Below are 20139 nucleotides of genomic sequence, written 5' to 3'. Positions count from 1 at the left end.
GATAAACAATTACTTCACCCAAGATGATCAGCTGATAGGATTAGCTGTGGATGAGCCTCCTGTGGTGACTAGGAGTACAAAAGCCAGCAGCTAATTTTGGGAGCTGCCAGTCATCATGGTCCTGGTGTCTGAGGTGCTGCTTTTGCATTTTCCCAGTCATGGGTTGAGGCTACATCACATTTATTCATTCACAGTTGCTCTTAGTTATCTCTGTTACAAGTTAAAATTTTACCTGGCTCCACAGACATTTCTGGTGCATCTAACCCTCTCTCCATTGCCCTTCTATTTCCCTTAGTCTTATACCCACTTCTTACATTACGCCTAATTACTTCCATTGGTCATTCTTGTCTGGCCCTCTGTTGCATCAATTTTTCACCTCCAGGTACAGTTACCAAGGGGAAATTGCTGGGTCAAGTGGGCTACACTGACATCTGAGGTTAGCAGGTTGGAGAGTGAGTGCAGCAGTCTTCAGGTTCAGCTAGACTGTGAGAGGGATAAGTATAACAAACTGCTGGGAGAATCTCTTGCTCATGAAAAGTTGTCTGAAGATGTCATAACTGAACCAAAGGTAAGAAAGTTTATATTCTCTAATAATAAAGCAAATAAATTTTTCCTCACTGTTGCTCAATTTTTTTAATTAATAACAAAATAAAAGCATTGTTATTGGATTTGTTTATTGAGGCTGTATTAAGAAAAGTGTGAGAGAAACAAACTTATTGTTTTATCAGGAGAAACAACAGGATTGGGAGGAACTGAGCTTTAACAGAAGCTGCAACAACTGCAGGAGGCTCACAGGGGTCCTGGAGAGCAGGTTAACTTGCAGCATGAAGGATGTGGCTGAGCTGAGTGACAGGAAGTAGCAGCTTGAGCATGCTGTAGTGCATGAGGAGACAGAGTCCATCGGTGTGTGCATGTTTTTTGCTCATTTGAATCATCTGTAAAAGTGAAGTGGAGGAAGTGTTTACTGTTTACTGTATGCCATTTCCTTGGTCTTTTAATGAAGAATTTTATCCTTCTTCAGGTGACTACATCACCATCTACCAGTTGCAGCGAGGAGTGATGAAGCAACAAGCTCGAGAACGCGAGTTAGACCTTGCCAGCCTCCATCATGAATGAGAGGAAATGAAGCAAAACCACTCTGCAGGTTAGTGCTCTCTTTTGCATCTCACACACTTCTTATTCATGTCATGGCAGATTAGTGATTTCTGCTGCATCTCACACACTTCTTATTCAATTGCTGGCAGGTTAGTGATCTCTGCTGCATCTCACACACTTCTTATTCAATTGCTGGCAGGTTAGTGATCTCTGCTGCATCTCAAACGGTTCTTATTCAGGTGTTGACCAAAGTACTAAGCCTTCATATCATTACCTTGCTCTGTGATGGAGGCTACACCATCTGGCATCTAGCTGAGATGTAATGTTGCAGTAAAGCTTCCATATGAGTTCATGTAGAGCAAAATGTTTTCAAATGCCAGGGAAGTAGTGTAATGTAACCTTCCAGAGAAATCTACCCCTCATTTATTAGTTAACAGGAGTGTTTAATGTACTTAATGTGATTAGCCAGGATCAAGGGTCAACTTCTTCACTGACCATTTAGTCTCAGGTGATGTATCTGTCCTCCATGAGTCACCAGAGACACATAAGGTGTTGTAAGTGAAATTTTATCTATTAGATTTATTCAAAATGTGAATTAACACAGTTGTTTCCTGCAGGATTTGATATCAAAGCTGGTGCAGGAAAAAGGAAGCAGATCATGACCTTGAGCAGCTCGAGAAGATAAGCAGCGTCCTTAAGAGTCCAGTTGCTATCTTTAGCAGTGTTGGTGAGTAGTAAAAACTGAGCCATCTTATGAAGTGCAATGAAACATTATTATTATCTTCATAATTTTCTTGAAATAAACAGATTTCTGTGGCATGTTGCTCATTAGCACTTTAATATCAGATAACACCAGTTATTTATGTAATGATGTAATGTACTAAGTAGATGAAATACAAGTGGCATCTGCTAACACTCTTGATGTGGAACAGGAACCAGTGAGTCTGAGACACCCACCAGCAGTGGAAAGGTGGCTGACGAGCACCTCAAGCACTCTGAAAAGGTGGAGCAACAACAAGAAACAGAAAATTGCATCCATCATTCTTTGCCTGAGGAGGGAATTGATGCTCTGTTGACCCTTCACACTGATGTCCCTCATGAGGAGGCAGAATATGAATCCTACAGAACTTGCCCATAGAAAGACCAAAACTGTTTACTGCTGCCACACTGCCACCACTTCCACTGACACCAAAAGCCCAACTGTGCAGAGAATCCTGGACCTCCGCAATGAAATGGAGTCCACCAGTCACCTGGAGCACTTTAGCCTCCAAAAGTTCCATCCGTGTCCATTGTGTTTGGGTAAACTTATCACTGTATAAGGGGACAAGTATCAGTGTATGGTTACTATATACTCATTTGTACTTAAAGATGTCATGTCACTTCATTCTCTCTCTCTCTCTCTCTCTCTCTCTCTCTCTCTCTCTCTCTCTCCTCTCTCTCTCTCTCTCATCTCTCTCCTCTCTCTCTCTCTCTCCTCTCTCTCTCTCTCTCTCTCTCTCTCTCTCTCTCTCTCTCTCTCTCTCTCTCTCTCTCTCTTTCTTTCTTTCTTTCTTTCTTTCTTTCTTTTGTTGCATATTTTACTGCTTTGCATTCCTCCCCACAGTATTTTTTCATCTACTTTATGACTGCAGTAGTTTTATCATCCCAGTGTATGCCGTATCCACTCTGAAACTGTAATTCACCAATCAGCTCAAATGTGTCTCTGTTTTGATAATCATTAATTTGTTTCAGCTACACAACCACTCTGATAAGGGACAAAATCTACTTCACCAGTCATCTATGTCATACAGTCATATATATTCATACATATGACAAAATACTCTTCCTAAGACATTTCTTATTTTCTCTTCTCAAGTGACCTGTCCATCTATCTAAGTTACCACATAACATTTAAAACTTACAATATTGTGTTTAATTCATGAACACTTTTTTTGTCTATCTATGGAGACTTGCGTATAGACTTGAAATGTAATTGGGAGTTTTCTTTATCTCTCATTCTATACCTAACACCTGTTCCTAAGAATCCCCAGGTGATAGCCATGGTGACTGGCTGGTCTCCTACTGAGTGGCTGGGGTTTTCCAAAAGTGAGGGTTGGTGTTCCATACCATACCATGTGCCCTGTTTGTATTCCTTCTTTGTCCTCTGTATTATATTCTATGTAAAGATGGTGCTGGGGTGGGATCTACTTCTTATTCCCTATAAAGTGATGAGGAGTGACACTGGGCAGCATTGATTTGCTCCTTAGAGATGGCTGGGTTCCTGGGGATGAGTGGGCCATGCTGTGCTTTGTCAAGGATGGTGTTTGGTATTGTGATGACTCTTGCCACAATCAAGTGCCTCCCACAGAGTAGTGGAGTACCTATGTATGGTGTTGACCCAAGCTGTCCAGGTCTCATCCAATGCCTTAATATGATTTAGATGATCAAAATGGTTTAACTCACCCATTTAATCAGCTGACTGATTTGAATGGAGAAGTATGTAATGTGTTGTAGCCTAACCATGCCCTGCCAGCATGGTCAGATTCTTGGTAGTAACCTGAAATGCTCCTAGGTAGTGAGTATCATTGCACATAATGATCTTTACTTTGTCAGTAATTCAATGATACTGAATATTACTCTACTGGATTTTGCTCAGCACTGCTTGGTAACTTTTGGCCATAATCCCAGGTCTGGAATGATATGAAGCCATGTTTTTACATTCCATATGAGACAGGCAAGCACTATGCTTTGCCTGACTGATACCTGTACTTTACATTTATGACCCCAGGTAGTTCATCACTCCTCTCTCTCTCTCATCTCTCTCTCTCTCTCTCTTCTCTGTTTGGAATTATACTGTATATTAGGAAATATCATTAAAGAGTGTGTGTGTAAAAAGTGTTTGCATTATTGTGCATTTGATGTTATAGCCCCAGGTTCTTAAAGTTTTCTAGTTTCATGATTTATAAAGATTGCTATTTTTAATAAAGTTATTGAAATTGTTATTGAGTGTTTTTTATTGAACTCATTAGCTTTGTAATAGTGGTGCGTCTCATCATGCATTCATTAATGATGTTAGAGTGGAAATGTCCACTCCTATCATGCATAATATCAATGCATTATTGGTTTATGTTGTTATTTGTGTATAAATTGTAAAGTTATGCCAGTCTATTTTTAGTACAAACTAAATATCAGCTGGAAGAGAGGACAGGTAATGGCACACTAAAACACAGGAAGGGACAATGATATAACCATCCAATTTAACAATACACAGAGGAAGAAGAATGAGAAAGCAATAAAAATGGATTATTTAATGGATGATTAATAGACCTTCATTTGTAATCTTATTTCAGGGCAAGAATATTAAAAGAGAGACAGCTGGCTTGCCCTTTGTACTTGTTCAGCTTGCCCTTAGCACTTGTTCATACATGACAGAATGAGAGATGTATGGGTGGGGGTGACACCTGGAAATGGGTATGATTCATGAAGGGATTGATTGATTGGTTGACTGACTGATTAAGAAAAAAAAAACGTAGCAGTGGAGGGTGGGGGGGGGGGAAGGCGCCCCCCAACTTTCCAGTCATATATGGCGTGGAAGGGACAATACCAGCAAAGAAAAATATGAGAAAATGCATAATTTACTACAAAAACCCAAAATGCGAAAAAAAAACCTTGCCAAATTGAACCTTCCCACGAAGGTAATGAATGGAGTTTTGATGCAATGAGCCACAGTTACTTAAAACACTCAACAAATATAACACCTGCCAAAAAAAATAAAATAAATAAATAAAATCAATAAATAAATAAAGATAAAAACGCGAGAAAACCTTTAAATTATCACAAACGCGAAATATACACACACGCTAAACTGGATGCGTCATTAATTAATATCCCCCCAATAGTTTTATAGCCCCTCCCCTATTCCTTGCTCCCCCCCCCCCCCCTTCCCTGCCTTGAGGAACACCTTCACTTATGGCCTGCTGTTGGGTCAGATTTGAGCCATTTTAACCTCGAATTACATACAATACATACATACATATCGTCTCCTTGCAATAATTATAATAGTCTTCCTGGCTTAATTTTTTGTTTATTCATTATTCCTTATGTATTTATTAATTATTTGTCATTTGTCTAATTCCTTGTTTTATTTAGCCTCGGTATTTTAACTAAGCATTTTTTTTTTTTTCACTTTCTGACTGTGGCCCTTGCAATGAATGGCTTAATTGTTTATTTACTGTTCCTTACGTGTTTATTGATTATATGTGAGTTATTTATTTGATATTCATGATTTTTTTTTAACTTCGTATTTCTTTATATGATAGTTTTATCTTTTCGTGTTTTCTGGCTTAAGTTTTGTTTATTACTCCTTGTTTGTGTTATTAGGTGTGTCATTAATTATTTGTCTTATTTCTCGTAGTTTAATGGATTTTTTAGCACTTTAATTATTAGAGTTCCTCACCAGTCATTTTATTCGAGAGAGAGAGAGAGAGAGAGAGAGAGAAGAGAGAGAGAGAGGGAGAGAGAGAGAGAGAGAGAGAGAGAGGAGAGAGAGGAGAGAGAGAGAGAGCGAGAGAGAGTCTAAATGAATGAAAAAAAAAAAATAATAATCAGTTACAGTATTTTATTTATAAACAAGAACAATTCATGATAATAATAATAATAATAATAATAATAATAATATTTAAATACAAGGAGGAAAATGTGTAATAATAATAATAATAATAATAATAATAATAATAATAATAATAATAACAATAACTGCTTTTATCTTACTCACCACAGATAAATAGTTTTATAAATAGTTTATTGACCATAAAACATTGTGTACATACACACAAAATTAAATAGAACAGATAAAAATTTCAAAATGTAGTCAGTGACACACAGAAGACTGGTGACAAAACCTACTAAAGCCCATTAAATGATTGGGTGTCTCAAGTTTCCACATCATCAGTGGAACACTGCTTCTGAGCACTCAGGGATGGACAAGCTTTTCATGGCTTGTGTGAATGGAGACAAGACGTGTAGGGGATTTATTTGTTCTGTTTTTTCTTGTCCTACTCTCTCTTCCTCCCTCTTGACTCTTCCTTTGCTTCATCCTACTCTTTCTCTTGCTCATTCTTTCTCTCTCTCTCTCTCTCTGGACTTTTCAGACATAGCTCCTTATGATTTTTTGGCAATCCCAAACCTGTTGACAGTATCCTTATCTGAGAGCCAAGGAGACCATGCAGAATGTGGCAGCATACCTATCATTGGTTGCAGAAGCGTTTGAGCAGTGGAGTGATGGATGATTGTAGGAATGTGGTGGCACTGCTATCCACCATGACATTCATCCACATAACAGAACCATCTCACATGGTGCATTCAGCCTCAGGGAGAGGAACCTCTGTAGCCTTGGGCAGTAGCCCTTGGTCAGGTTTGCTCCAGAGTCAAACCTGCTTACCATCCGAGGAATACCTTGGGGAGGAATGAGGAAGCCTTTTGCTCTGAACCCATGAAAATTGTTCAACCCTATAAGGGAAAAATATGAATGTTGAACAAATTGATGAGAAATGGAAGGGATTAATGGGCTAAGTGTGTTGGATTACAGAGGGCTTTCTTTGAAGGACATTTTGAATGATACCATAATTTTGGCCCTTAGCCCAAGGTTGGATACTTCTGAACCGTTCTTGCATTTTTAAGCTAAGTAATATAAAATGCTCAATTAACAAAGGAAGGATAATGAAAAGATAAAACAAATCAGGAATTATATCAATTCATAGCTTTATCATAGTTCTAAGTCATAAATACTACAAAAATTAGTCAATCTCTTCAGAAATAATTATAAGATAAGCTTTAATAATAAAAAGTATGTAGAAATAGATGAAATGTTGTCACCTTCACCAATGCCGGCTTCTTGTTATTCAGCACATGCTTGTGCTTCCTGAACACCGGTCTCATACTGGATAGAGACAGTAATGTATGGAGGTTTGATGCAATACAACATTTTATATAAGGATAAAAACTTGCATAAACTTCCTGTTTGTGTTTTTCTACTAAGGTGCAATTGTTAGGTGAGCATTTGCAACTTCCTACACTTAAACCATAACATCCCTACTACAGTGGCTCAGAGCCACACCATCACTTGTTGCTTGTCCACTAGTAAAATGAGTTTTTTGTTTGTTCATTCTCATTCCTTCCCTATTTAAAACATCATTCCATCTTGTCATGGCCTCTTGAAGATCTTGTTGGCTTCCTGTCACGACAGCGACATCGTCTGCATAGGCCAGCATGATCTCTTTATCCTCCCTTACACACACTTCCTTCAGGCATCTGTCCATGTATATAATGAATAGCAAAGGAGAGAGCATCAATTATTCAATTATTCAATTATTCCTCACACACACACATACACACACACACACACACACACACACACACACACACACACACACAGGTAATAACAATAATATCTACCCTATATTGTAATGCACATTTTCATAATCACCACTGAATCATCATCATCATCATCATCAATATTTTTTATCAATAATATTAACAGTATTTATATATGTACATAGCATTACTATTATTACTACACACACACACACACACACACACACACACACACGTACATACACTCACCTCTCGGCAGGGGTGGTGGGGAACAGGAGGAGGAGGAGGAGGAGGAGGAGGAGGAGGAGGAGGAGGAGGAGGAGGAGGAGGAGGAGGAGGAGGAGGAGGAGGAGGAGGTGGACGAGGAGGAGGAGGAGGAGGAGGAGGAGGAGGAGGAGGAGGAGGAGGAGGAGGAGGAGGAGGAGGAGGAGGAGGAGGAGGAAGAGGAGGATTAACACTGTGTGAGTGACTGACAGACTGACTAACTGACTAACTCACTAACTGACTGAATGACTGACTAACTGACTGACTGAATGACTGACTAACTGACTAACTGAGTGACTGACTGACTGACTCACTGACTGATACATACATACATACAGACAGACACAAGTACACAAGAATAAAAAATAAAATACATAACTGAAAAATCATTGCAATACACAGACAGACAGACAGACCAATGACAGAAAGACAGACAGATGGAGACAAACTAAACAGATAGATATAGTGAAATGACCACACAAAACACACACACACACACACACACACACACACACACACACACACACACACACACACACACACACACACACACACACACACACGCACCTGTTGAACATAGTAAGCTGTGGCACCAGGTTCAGACGGCCGCTCTACACAGCCTCGGACGCCTCCTGTGCCAACTCCTTGCATCGAACGAACCTGTGTAGACATGAAAGTAAGCAAGCAAGTGTTTATGGCTAATTATAATACTCAATATGCCAGTATCATCTCCAGCATCACCATCTGCTCACCACTGGGGCCTCTCCTGGGGAGAGTTAGGAGAGTGAGAGAGGGGAGGGAGAGAGAGGGAGAGGAGAGGAAGAGAGAAGGGGAGTCTTGGAGATGGTTTGGGGTGAGTCTGGGATGGTCTGGATACATTGGGAATGAGAGAGAGAGAGAGAGAGAGAGAGAGAGAGAGAGAGAGAGAGAGAGAGAGAGAGAGAGAGAGAGAGAGAGAGAGAGAGAGAGAGAGAGAGAGAGAGAGAGAGAGAGAGAGAGAGAGAGAGAGAGAGAGAGAGAGAGAGAGAGAGAGAGAGAGACTGTGAAAGGCTGGAAGAGGCTGTGAGAAGTTGGGATGGACTGGAAGTCTTGGGGACAGTTTGGGGTAAGTCTGGAATGGTCTGGATACACTGGGAATGAGATAGAGTGAGAGAGAGAGGCTGTGAGTGGCTGTGAATAGCTGGGAGAGGGTGTGACAGGTTGTGAGAGGCTGAGAAAAGACAGTGAGAGGGTGGAGAAAATAATGGGAAACTGGAAAAATGAAAAGGAGAGATAGAAAGAGACACACAGGTAGACAGACACACCTGTAGGAAGGGCTCCTTAATATCCCCTTATCAGCTGGAGGGAGGGCTACAGGTAATAATCTTTTCTTCTTCCTTATCCGTGCCTCCTCCTCGTCCTCCTCTTCCTTTTCCTCCTCCACCTCGTACTCCGGAACTGGCGACCCCACCACCGGCACCTCCGACATGGCCTCCTGCGGGATGGTAAGGTAGTTAGGGAACTGTCTGAGTTAGCGTGTGTGTGTATGTTGGTTAAGTTTGGTTAAGTGTTAAATAAAGAATGGTATTTTATATTAATTTCAATATTTATCTACTTATTATCTGTATTTTGAAGATACATGTAGCATTTGAACTGTAAACCTTTGTAATTGTCTGTCTCCTGCACACCCAGCTCGTCAACACCCCTGTGCCTGCAAACGGGTCACTGAACATTAAATAAACTTGTCTCAGTCCCCTACATACACACAAGTGGCTGGCCAAACACTGCATCAACACAAACAATGGATAAACAGTGGGAATCTGCTGGTCTGAGTCCCCTACATACACACAAGTGGCTGGCCAAACACTGCATCAACACAAACAGTGAATAAACAGTGAGAATCTGCTGGTCTGAGCCCCCAAAACACACTAGTGGCTGGCCAAACACTAGATCAACACAAACAGTGAATAAACAGTGGGAATCTGCTGGTCTGAGCCCCCAAAACACACAAGTGGCTGGCCAAACACTAGATCAACACAAACAGTGGATAAACAGTGGGAATCTGCTGGTCTGAGTCCCCTACATAAACACAAGTGGCTGGCCAAACACTAGATCAACACAAACAGTGGATAAATAGTAGGAATCTGCTGGTCTGAGCCCCCAAAACACACAAGTGGTTGGCCAAACACTGCATCAACACAAACAGTGGATAAACAGTGGGAATCTGCTGGTCTGAGTCCCCTACATACACACAAGTGACTGGCCAAACACTGCATCAACACAAACAGTGAATAAACAGTGGGAATCTGCTGGTCTGAGTCCCCTACATACACACAAGTGGCTGGCCAAACACTGCATCAACACAAACAGTGGATAAACAGTGGGAATCTGCTGGTCTGAGTCCCCTACATACACACAAGTGGCTGGCCAAACACTGCATCAACACAAACAATGGATAAACAGTGGGAATCTGCTGGTCTGAGTCCCCTACATACACACAAGTGGCTGGCCAAACACTAGATCAACACAAACAGTGAATAAACAGTGAGAATCTGCTGGTCTGAGCCCCCAAAACACACTAGTGGCTGGCCAAACACTAGATCAACACAAACAGTGAATAAACAGTGGGAATCTGCTGGTCTGAGCCCCCAAAACACACAAGTGGCTGGCCAAACACTAGATCAACACAAACAGTGGATAAACAGTGGGAATCTGCTGGTCTGAGTCCCCTACATAAACACAAGTGGCTGGCCAAACACTAGATCAACACAAACAGTGGATAAATAGTAGGAATCTGCTGGTCTGAGCCCCCAAAACACACAAGTGGCTGGCCAAACACTGCATCAACACAAACAGTGGATAAACAGTGGGAATCTGCTGGTCTGAGTCCGCTACATACACACAAGTGGCTGGCAAAATACTGCATCAACACAAACAGTGAATAAACAGTGGGAATCTGCTGGTCTGAGTCCCCTACATACACACAAGTGGCTGGCCAAACACTAGATCAACACAAACAGTGAATAAACAGTGAGAATCTGCTGGTCTGAGCCCCCAAAACACACTAGTGGCTGGCCAAACACTAGATCAACACAAACAGTGAATAAACAGTGGGAATCTGCTGGTCTGAGCCCCCAAAACACACAAATGGCTGGCCAAACAGTAGATCAACACAAACAGTGAATAAACAGTGGGAATCTGCTGGTCTGAGTCCCCTACATAAACACAAGTGGCTGGCCAAACACTAGATCAACACAAACAGTGGATAAATAGTAGGAATCTGCTGGTCTGAGTCCGCTACATACACACAAGTGGCTGGCCAAATACTGCATCAACACAAACAGTGAATAAACAGTGGGAATCTGCTGGTCTGAGTCCCCTACATACACACAAGTGGCTGGCCAAACACTGCATCAACACAAACAGTGGATAAACAGTGGGAATCTGCTGGTCTGAGTCCCCTACATACACACAAGTGGCTGGCTAAACACTGCATCAACACAAACAATGGATAAACAGTGAGAATCTGCTGGTCTGAGTCCCCCCAAACACACAAGTGGCTGGCCAAACACTAGATCAACACAAACAGTGAATAAACAGTGGGAATCTGCTGGTCTGAGCCCCCAAAACACACAACTGGCTGGCCAAACACTAGATCAACACAAACAGTGAATAAACAGTGGGAATCTGCTGGTCTGAGCCCCCAAAACACACAAGTGGCTGGCCAAACACTAGATCAACACAAACAGTGAATAAACAGTGGGAATCTGCTGGTCTGAGCCCCCAAAACACACAAGTGGCTGGCCAAACACTGCATCAACACAAACAGTGGATAAACAGTGGGAATCTGCTGGTCTGAGTCCGCTACATACACACAAGTGGCTGGCCAAATACTGCATCAACACAAACAGTGAATAAACAGTGGGAATCTGCTGGTCTGAGTCCCCTACATACACACAAGTGGCTGGCCAAACACTGCATCAACACAAACAGTGGATAAACAGTGGGAATCTGCTGGTCTGAGTCCCCTACATACACACAAGTGGCTGGCTAAACACTGCATCAACACAAACAGTGGATAAACAGTGGGAATCTGCTGGTCTGAGTCCCCTACATACACACAAGTGGCTGGCTAAACACTGCATCAACACAAACAATGGATAAACAGTGGGAATCTGCTGGTCTGAGTCCCCTACATACACACAAGTGGCTGGCCAAACACTAGATCAACACAAACAGTGAATAAACAGTGAGAATCTGCTGGTCTGAGCCCCCAAAACACACAAGTGGCTGGCCAAACACTAGATCAACACAAACAGTGAATAAACAGTGGGAATCTGCTGGTCTGAGCCCCCAAAACACACAACTGGCTGGCCAAACACTAGATCAACACAAACAGTGAATAAACAGTGGGAATCTGCTGGTCTGAGCCCCCAAAACACACAAGTGGCTGGCCAAACACTAGATCAACATAAACAGTGAATAAACAGTGGGAATCTGCTGGTCTGAGCCCCCAAAACACACAAGTGGCTGGCCAAACACTAAATCAACACAAACAGTGAATAAACAGTGGGAATCTGCTGGTCTGAGCCCCCAAAACACACAAGTGGCTGGCCAGACACTGCATCAACACAAACAGTGAATAAACAGTGGGAATCTGCTGGTCTGAGCCCCCAAAACACACAAGTGGCTGGCCAGACACTGCATCAACACAAACAGTGAATAAACAGTGGGAATCTGCTGGTCTGAGCCCCCAAAACACACAAGTGGCTGGCCAGACACTGCATCAACACAAACAGTGAATAAACAGTGGGAATCTGCTGGTCTGAGCCCCCAAAACACACTAGTGGCTGGCCAGACACTGCATAGGCACAGATGGGGAGCTGGTTTGGCCTGACAGCACCCTCCAGTATTCATGTAAATTCTGGCTACCATTTGCAATTCTATTTTGGGGAGCCACACCTCAGAGAGTCTCTTTTATTGAAGTTTTGTCCCCCCCACGGCTGGCTGGCCTACATAACAAAATAAATAGATAATGTTTTTTTGTCAGTTAGAGGACTTTTTCATCTCTACCTGTTGAAATAAGATTATCTCGGAAAGTTTAAAAATGATGCATTACTACTACTACTACTACTACTTACCCTGAACAATACCTCATCCTCAGCATCAGAGGACGGCCCCTCCCCCTCCTCACTGACTAACTGTTGTTGTTGTTGCAGTTGTTGTTGTAACAGAATCAACCTTTTCCTCTCCCTCTCTCTCTGACGTGCCTCCCTCCTGGCCTCCCTCTCTCTCCTCCTCCTCTCCTTCCTCTCCCTCCTCTCTTGCTTCTCTCTCTCTCTCTCGCTGCTGCTGCAATCTCTGGGTCCACCATGTCCTCGTTGATCCTCGGGATTTGCTGCAAAAGGAGGGAGAGAGTGAGTGAGTGGAAGTGGGAGAGAGGATGAGAGAGAAGGGTAAAACTATTATTGTAAGAGAGAGAGAGAGAGAGAGAGAGAGAGAGAGAGAGAGAGAGAGAGAGAGAGAGAGAGAGAGAGAGAGAGAGAGAGAGAGAGAGAGAGAGAGAGAGAGAGAGAGAAATATGTAGCAGTAATAATAATAATAATAATAATAATAATAATAATAATAATAATAATAATAATAATAATAATAATAATAATAATATCTAAAACATTCTCTCTCTCTCTCTCTCTCTCTCTCTCTCCTAGTGCAACCTACACTCATAAATTATTTCTTGCCCCAAAAAAGCTAATTTGGAATAAGACAAACAGTAACAAGTCCGAACATAGCAGTGGATCTTAAACTCCTAGAAACTGGAGACATTACTGTATTCCAGACCTTGGCGTTTGTATACAAAGCTCTTAATACAAACACAAGAGACACGGGCTCATGATATTCAGTTAAGACAGACAGGTAACTTGAGGACACCCTTCTGCTGAACCTCCCGTGCCCAACAGAGTGTCGTCTCACGAGGAACCAAGCACTGGACCCGGCTCTCGGACACAGTTAAAAACAAACCATTACATTCCTTTAAATTACTGATAAAACAACACTTAACAAGTAATTATTCATTGTATTTATTAGTTTTCAAATTGTAATCAGCTCTACTATTATAAACATATGTAATTGTTTGTAATTTGTAATAGTTATTATTATTATTATTATTATTATTTACTTTTGTTATTGATATAATTCTTTTTTGCATGTATCTATAATTTGATTGGGTTAAAGTTATGAATTACTTACTAAATAATTATGTACTGTCTTTTTCTTTTTTTTTTCATGATAGCTGAATAAAACACTGGTCTTAAACCTTAGTGTAAAATATTCATTAGTCCACAAAGACCTTGTGCTCCATGGACTGGCCATCACATATCAGAATGTCTATATACCAGTCTGTCTGTATATATTAACACCAATATATATCATTTAATCAATCAATCACTCTGTAAGGAAAATATAGACAAATAAATACAATAACAACAGATTTATATACACTCTCTCTCTCTCTCACCTGCCTTTTTAATTTGTTTCAGGCAAGAGGTGTGGTTAAGGAAATAGTGAGTCTGTAGGCTGTAGTGAGAGAGAGAGAGAGAGAGAGAGAGAGAGAGAGAGAGAGAGAGAGAGAGAGAGAGAGAGAGAGAGAGAGAGAGAGAGAGAGAGAGAGAGAGAGAGAGAGAGAGAGAGAGAGAGAGAGAGAGAGAGAGAGAGAGAGAGAGAGAGAGAGAGAGAGAGAGAGAGAGAGAGAGAGAGAGAGAGAGAGAGAGAGATTGATTTCCATGTGAGAGTGTGGTTTTTAAGTATGCTATAGAGGACACACTTATTCATTCACTACACCCCACAAACTTGCAATGTCCCCATAGCATAGTTACAGACAACATCCTCTCATATATAAGTCGGTGTCAATCTTTCTCTGATGTACTCCAGCCCAGAGACCCACAGCAGCATTAAGAGTGGAGAGAGAGAGAGAAGAGAAGACACACAGAATGGATGAATAGAGATGCTGTGGTTTGTAAAAATATGGTGTAAGGTCTGTTGGCTTTGGTGGGAATGGTTTTCCAATCATTCCTCTCTTGCACAACCATTTTGCTTCATAAACAGGCATCTCTCTTTCATCTTCCCACCAAACACTGTTATTCCACCTTATATTTATGTATTTGCATGCTTATCTTCTCAAATTGTTCCCCTTCCATTCTCTCCGCATGTCCGACTCTCTCCTTTCTGTGGTTGATCACTCACTCTGCTGTTCCTCCACATTCATGACTATATATGATGCACATGTGCTTTATAATCAATCAAATGTTTCACGTAGATGATGTTTTCCTTCACACACAGTTCCCCCTCCTCCCTGTTTCATTCATTGCCATTTTGCTCTCTCTCTCTCTCTCTCTCTCTCTCTCTCTCTCTCTCTCTCTCTCTCTCTCTCTCTCTCTCTCTCTCTCTCTCTCTCTCTCTCTCTCTCTGTGTGTGTGTGTGTGTGTGTGTGTGTGTGTGTGTGTGTGTGTGTGTGTGTGTGTGTGTGTAAGAGCTCAGAGCTCATGGTGACTGATCTTTGGGTAGGACTGAGGCCAATGACACACCACACACCGGGGCAGCAAAGTCACATCACCTCGGGTTACATCCTGTACCTACACATTAAGAGGCTACACATTAAGAGGGCTACACATTAAGAGGCTTGTCCATCTGCCTCACCGTGCCCGGGATTCGAACCTGGGCCTTCTTGGTTGTGAGCCGAGCGTGCTAACCACTACACTACGTGGTGTGTAAGTGTGTGTGTGTGTGTGTGTGTAATGATGCAGCTGGGAAGGTCGTCTTATGACAATTATTGATGAATGAAGGTAAAGGATGCGTGTCTATTACTTCTCTTTGTGTGTGTGTGTGTGTGTGTGTGTGTGTGTGTGTGTGTGTGTGTGTGTGTGTGTGTGTGTGTGTGTGTGTGTGTGTGTGTGTGTGTGTGTGTGTACATAACACACACACTTAAAAAAGTAGTAATGACATGCGCATCCATTACCTTCATTTGTCAATAATTATCATAAGGCAACCTTCTCAGCTGCATCAGCGCACACACACACACACACACACACACACACACACACACACACACACACACACACACACACACACAAACATAACTGACTGTCTTCAGCCTCTCTCTCACTGCCGCAATGTTGCATCTCTAGCTGTCTTCTACCGCTATTTTCATGCTAACTGCTCTTCTGATCTTGCTAACTGCATGCCTCCCCTCCTTCCACGGCCTCGCTGCACAAGATTTTCTTCTTTCTCTCACCCCTATTCTGTCCACTTCTCTAATGCAAGAGTTAACAAGTATTCTCAATCATTCATCCCTTTCTCTGGTAAACTCTGGAACTCCCTGCCTGCTTCTGTATTTCCACCTTCCTATGACTTGAATTCCTTCAAGAGGGAGGTTTCAAGACACTTATTCATCAACTTTTGACCACTGCTTTGACCCTTTTATGGGACTGCCATTTCAGTGGGCATATTTTTTTATTGGATTTTTGTTGCCCTTGGCCAGTGTCACTCATACATAAAACACACACACACACACACACACACACACACACACACACACACACACACAGAAATTATATTAGAAATTATTAGAAATTAGATAAGTTACCACTCACGAGCCTACGCGACGCCATGTATGTGAGCAACGCATGTTTTTAAGCATCTGGAGCAAAGTGGTTAAAGGAAAACTTTTTGACTTGAAATGTAATTAGATTCATCAGTTATTTTTCTGGCTGACATTGTTTTTGGAAGGTGGCACTTAAAAGATATGTGAATGCTGTATCTAGATATAAACAAACATTCACAAATACTCATTCCATTATGTGTCTGTCATTAGGTCCTCAAATAAACAACAAATTAAGTGAAAAGTTACTATCTCCCTTCCTGGCTTGCGCTCCAGTTGCTCTGAGTTGTAGCAGCAGTGACGTGTGGCACCCAGGATGAAGGTGGTCTGCAGGGTGGTCTGTGTCAGGGGGATGATGGCAGACAACAGCAGCAGCACCGTGACAGCTCAAGCATCCTGTTGAAATTATCACTTTTTAAATGCTGAAAAGTGAAGGAAAAACCTGTCTCCATGGAATGTGGAAGTACACAACAACAACTCTGAAAGATTTCTTACAATAATAAGTCATCATTCATTGTATCCTTTTTTGTTGGCCACAAGATTATGATACAAATTTTCCATAGACATCTGCAAATTGGTACCTCTAGCTGTTATTAAATATGATATTAAGTTTGATGAATGTATTTATTTCATTATACATGAAAGTTGTTGATTGCAAAAAAATAATAACCAAAATATATTTTGACTTTTACTTTACAATGCCTTAACTGTTTGCTTTTAAAAAAATATGTAGATTTATTTTCTCATTTTAAAACTTATAGTCTAGACAACTAACTGGCCTTAAATTTTTCTGATATACAAATAAACTAACAAAGAGAGCACATTTCACTAACACTCATGGTGAAGTGTCCACCAATGATGGTGAAGGAAGTACACATGTAAACTCCAGTCTGACCAATGAGCAACAGAATTTGTCCAGCTGCATGTCTCCATCGGGCACAAACTCCAGCTCCCGCATCTGTATCATGCCCACCACCACCGTCACCATGGCAACACTGAAAAATGGAATCTTATCATTCACACTGTTACAAAAAATATACTCCCATATATATATATATATATATATATATATATATATATATATATATATATATATATATATATATATATATATATATATATATATATATATATATATATATATATAATTGGATTACTATTCCCAACATTAAAAATTTGTTACCTAATCTTACTTTGATATTTTGCATCCAATATTAACTACAATTTTTTCCTATGACATTTTCCAACTACATTTAAAGCCTTTCACTGTGAAACAAAAAAATTAGCAGCATCAGAAGCAATGCATGCAGTCTCCTTTATAACCATCTACAAGATGTAAAGTTGGCATTGAAAAAGAATACATTTTGCAATTTCTTCCCAGTTCTAAGACTGGATGTGGCTGTAGAACAAATAAAGATGTTTTGAGAGTGACTGGATAATTAAAATCCCCCATAATTATGCAATTATTAACGCAACAAATGTCCGCAATAAGGTCATAAAGTTTTTTGTCCGTAGCAGGTGACTGGACTACAGGATGATAGACGAGACCTAATGTTATTTTACAAGATTTATTTTCTAACTGGATGAAAGTGAAGTCTATATTAGCAATGGTTGGGGTTGGGAGTAAATGAGGACGAAGATTAACTTCCCTATGTTAATGTGTTAGTTTTCATATTTATTGAGAGAGAGAGAGAGAGAGAGAGAGAGAGAGAGAGAGAGAGAGAGAGAGAGAGAGAGAGAGAGAGAGAGAGAGAGAGAGAGAATCAAGCCATTTGAAGTACATTTTTAGTCCCTTTATTTACACCATATTGCCTCTCTCTCTCTCTCTCTCTCTCTCTCTCTCTCTCTCTCTCTCTCTCTCTCTCTCTCTCTCTCTCTCTCTCAATAAATATGAAAACTAACACATTAACATAGGGAAGCTAATTTTAAAGACTCCTTTAATGAAGCAGTAGTCTGACCCCCCTCTGCTCTCTCTCTCTCTCTCTCTCTCTCTCTCTCTCTCTCTCTCTCTCTCTCTCTCTCTCTCTCTCTCTCTCTCTCTCAGGTGGAGTTGGCAAGGTACCACCTCCGCTCCTGCCAATGTCTCTCATGACTTCAAGATGCCTCACTCTAACCTAACTTAATCTCACCTCACCTAATCTAACCTAACCTCACCTAACATAATCTAACCAAATCTCACCTCACCTCACCTAATCTAACCTAACCTCACCTCCTCTCATCTAACCTAATAATTCCTCACCTAATCTAACTTAACTTCTTCACTTATGCTAGTTTAATCTAATGCAACCTTTCCTAACTCAATTACCTTAACTAACCTAATTAATGTACTATAACTTAACATGATCTAATGTAACCTATGTCATCCTAATCTTGCTTTAGTTTCATCTAATCTAATCTAACCTATGCAAGTTAATGTAAATTCATCTAATATAAACTAAACTATGCTAGTCTAACCTATCCTTAACTTACCTAGCCTAACGCACTATCTTAACCTAACCTAACCTTACTTAGCCTTACAATCTAACACACTTCAACTTACATAGCCTAATCTAATATCGCCTATTCTTAACTAACCTCACCTAAACCTTACCGACACTAACTTAAAACCTACCTATGCTTACATCACTTCTATATCCTCATCCTCCTCCTCTTCCTCTTCCTTAACACACAGTGACTCAGCGAAGCCGTCAAGAAAACACGTAATTTCTGAATACTATCTTTAAGAGGTCCACCCAGTCATCCCTCTTCTCCTCTTTCCTGACCCCCATCCTCCCTTCTTTCCTCACGTGTCTCTCCCTCCCTACACACACACACACACACACACACACAGACACACAGAGAGGGTCTCACAAGGGTAATACACACATACATACGGACACTGACCCACCACACACACCCAACCAGTCACCCACACCCACCCACATACGTGTACACACGGACGCACACCTCAGCCTGTCACCCTTACGTCAAACAGCTTACACCCTTCTATTCCCTCTCACTCATCCATCACACATCCCAGTGTCTCTCTCATCTTCTACTCTGTTACTTAACCAGTTAACGCTCCCAACCTACTCCCAGTCCCCCTAGCCGGCGGGTCACTCTCTCATTAGGAGCATGACCCTAAAAAAATAAGTCACATGGCGCGGTCAGAGAGAGCTAGCCTACCCTGGTCTGCCTACGCGAACCGAAAGCGTTTGTTTGGGTAAGATTTAAAGGGACGAAGGTTTAAAGGGCCAGTCTCTGCGTGAGTGTGTTTGGTGAAATGCTGAATACTCACGCCTGGTTCGTCATACACCCACAAGGACAGGCACAGTTCACTCCTCCACGACACACACACATACACAAAAACACTAAGTAGTAACTCTACCTTTAGTTTCGTCTGCTGCGTTCCAGCAAAAAAAAAAAAAAAAAAAAAAATCAAAATATTCCTCCATTACTAATGTAACTCACATTCCCTGGTGGTATACTTCCCTCGGAACACCCATATTTTAAAGAGCTTTTTATCCACCATATGTGTCTCAGTTAACTCTGATCTTGGCTGGAAATTAAACTATATTGTATGATATTAGTGTGGTCATCTTGAGGTCCCGGATGAAATGGCGGGCTGGGATTGGCTGTTCACGACCCGTTGTCATGGTGATGGTAGACGCCATTCAGTTGACAGCTCATTTTTTCTCGCTATTGAAAGGAGTTTATTAGAGCGTAACTGAAGCGTGTAAAGGCATGATTCCGCACCATACTGTTAAGATATTGTAGTTCTGAAGTGTTCCTAGGGTTAGTAAGCTTGGGTAAGGAGT

General features: G+C 41.3%; 2 long non-coding RNA genes across 5 annotated transcripts; one reads left to right on the top strand and one right to left on the bottom strand.

Annotated features, from left to right (window-relative positions):
* Positions 1-411: 411 nt before the first annotated feature.
* LOC135090730 (uncharacterized) lies at positions 412-16994 on the top strand. Its single transcript, XR_010262101.1, has 4 exons — positions 412-568; positions 729-903; positions 1022-1144; positions 16619-16994. It is a non-coding gene; the product is annotated as an uncharacterized LOC135090730 (long non-coding RNA).
* Positions 5679-19735, bottom strand: LOC135090729 (uncharacterized). Of its 4 annotated transcripts, none has more exons than XR_010262097.1 (7): positions 19620-19735; positions 17176-17337; positions 16592-16738; positions 12831-13087; positions 9015-9184; positions 8278-8370; positions 5679-7383 (listed from the first exon to the last, which is right to left on the bottom strand). It is a non-coding gene; the product is annotated as an uncharacterized LOC135090729 (long non-coding RNA). The 4 variants fall into 4 exon arrangements; XR_010262100.1 differs by having other exon boundaries at positions 19710-19735; XR_010262099.1 differs by having other exon boundaries at positions 19638-19656.
* Positions 19736-20139: the final 404 nt, after the last annotated feature.

This window comes from Scylla paramamosain, chromosome 35 (assembly GCF_035594125.1).
Source record: "Scylla paramamosain isolate STU-SP2022 chromosome 35, ASM3559412v1, whole genome shotgun sequence".
NCBI lineage: Eukaryota > Metazoa > Arthropoda > Malacostraca > Decapoda > Portunidae > Scylla > Scylla paramamosain.
The sequence above is the reverse complement of the archived record's forward strand: the minus strand, read 5'-3'. Positions and strand labels throughout refer to the sequence as shown.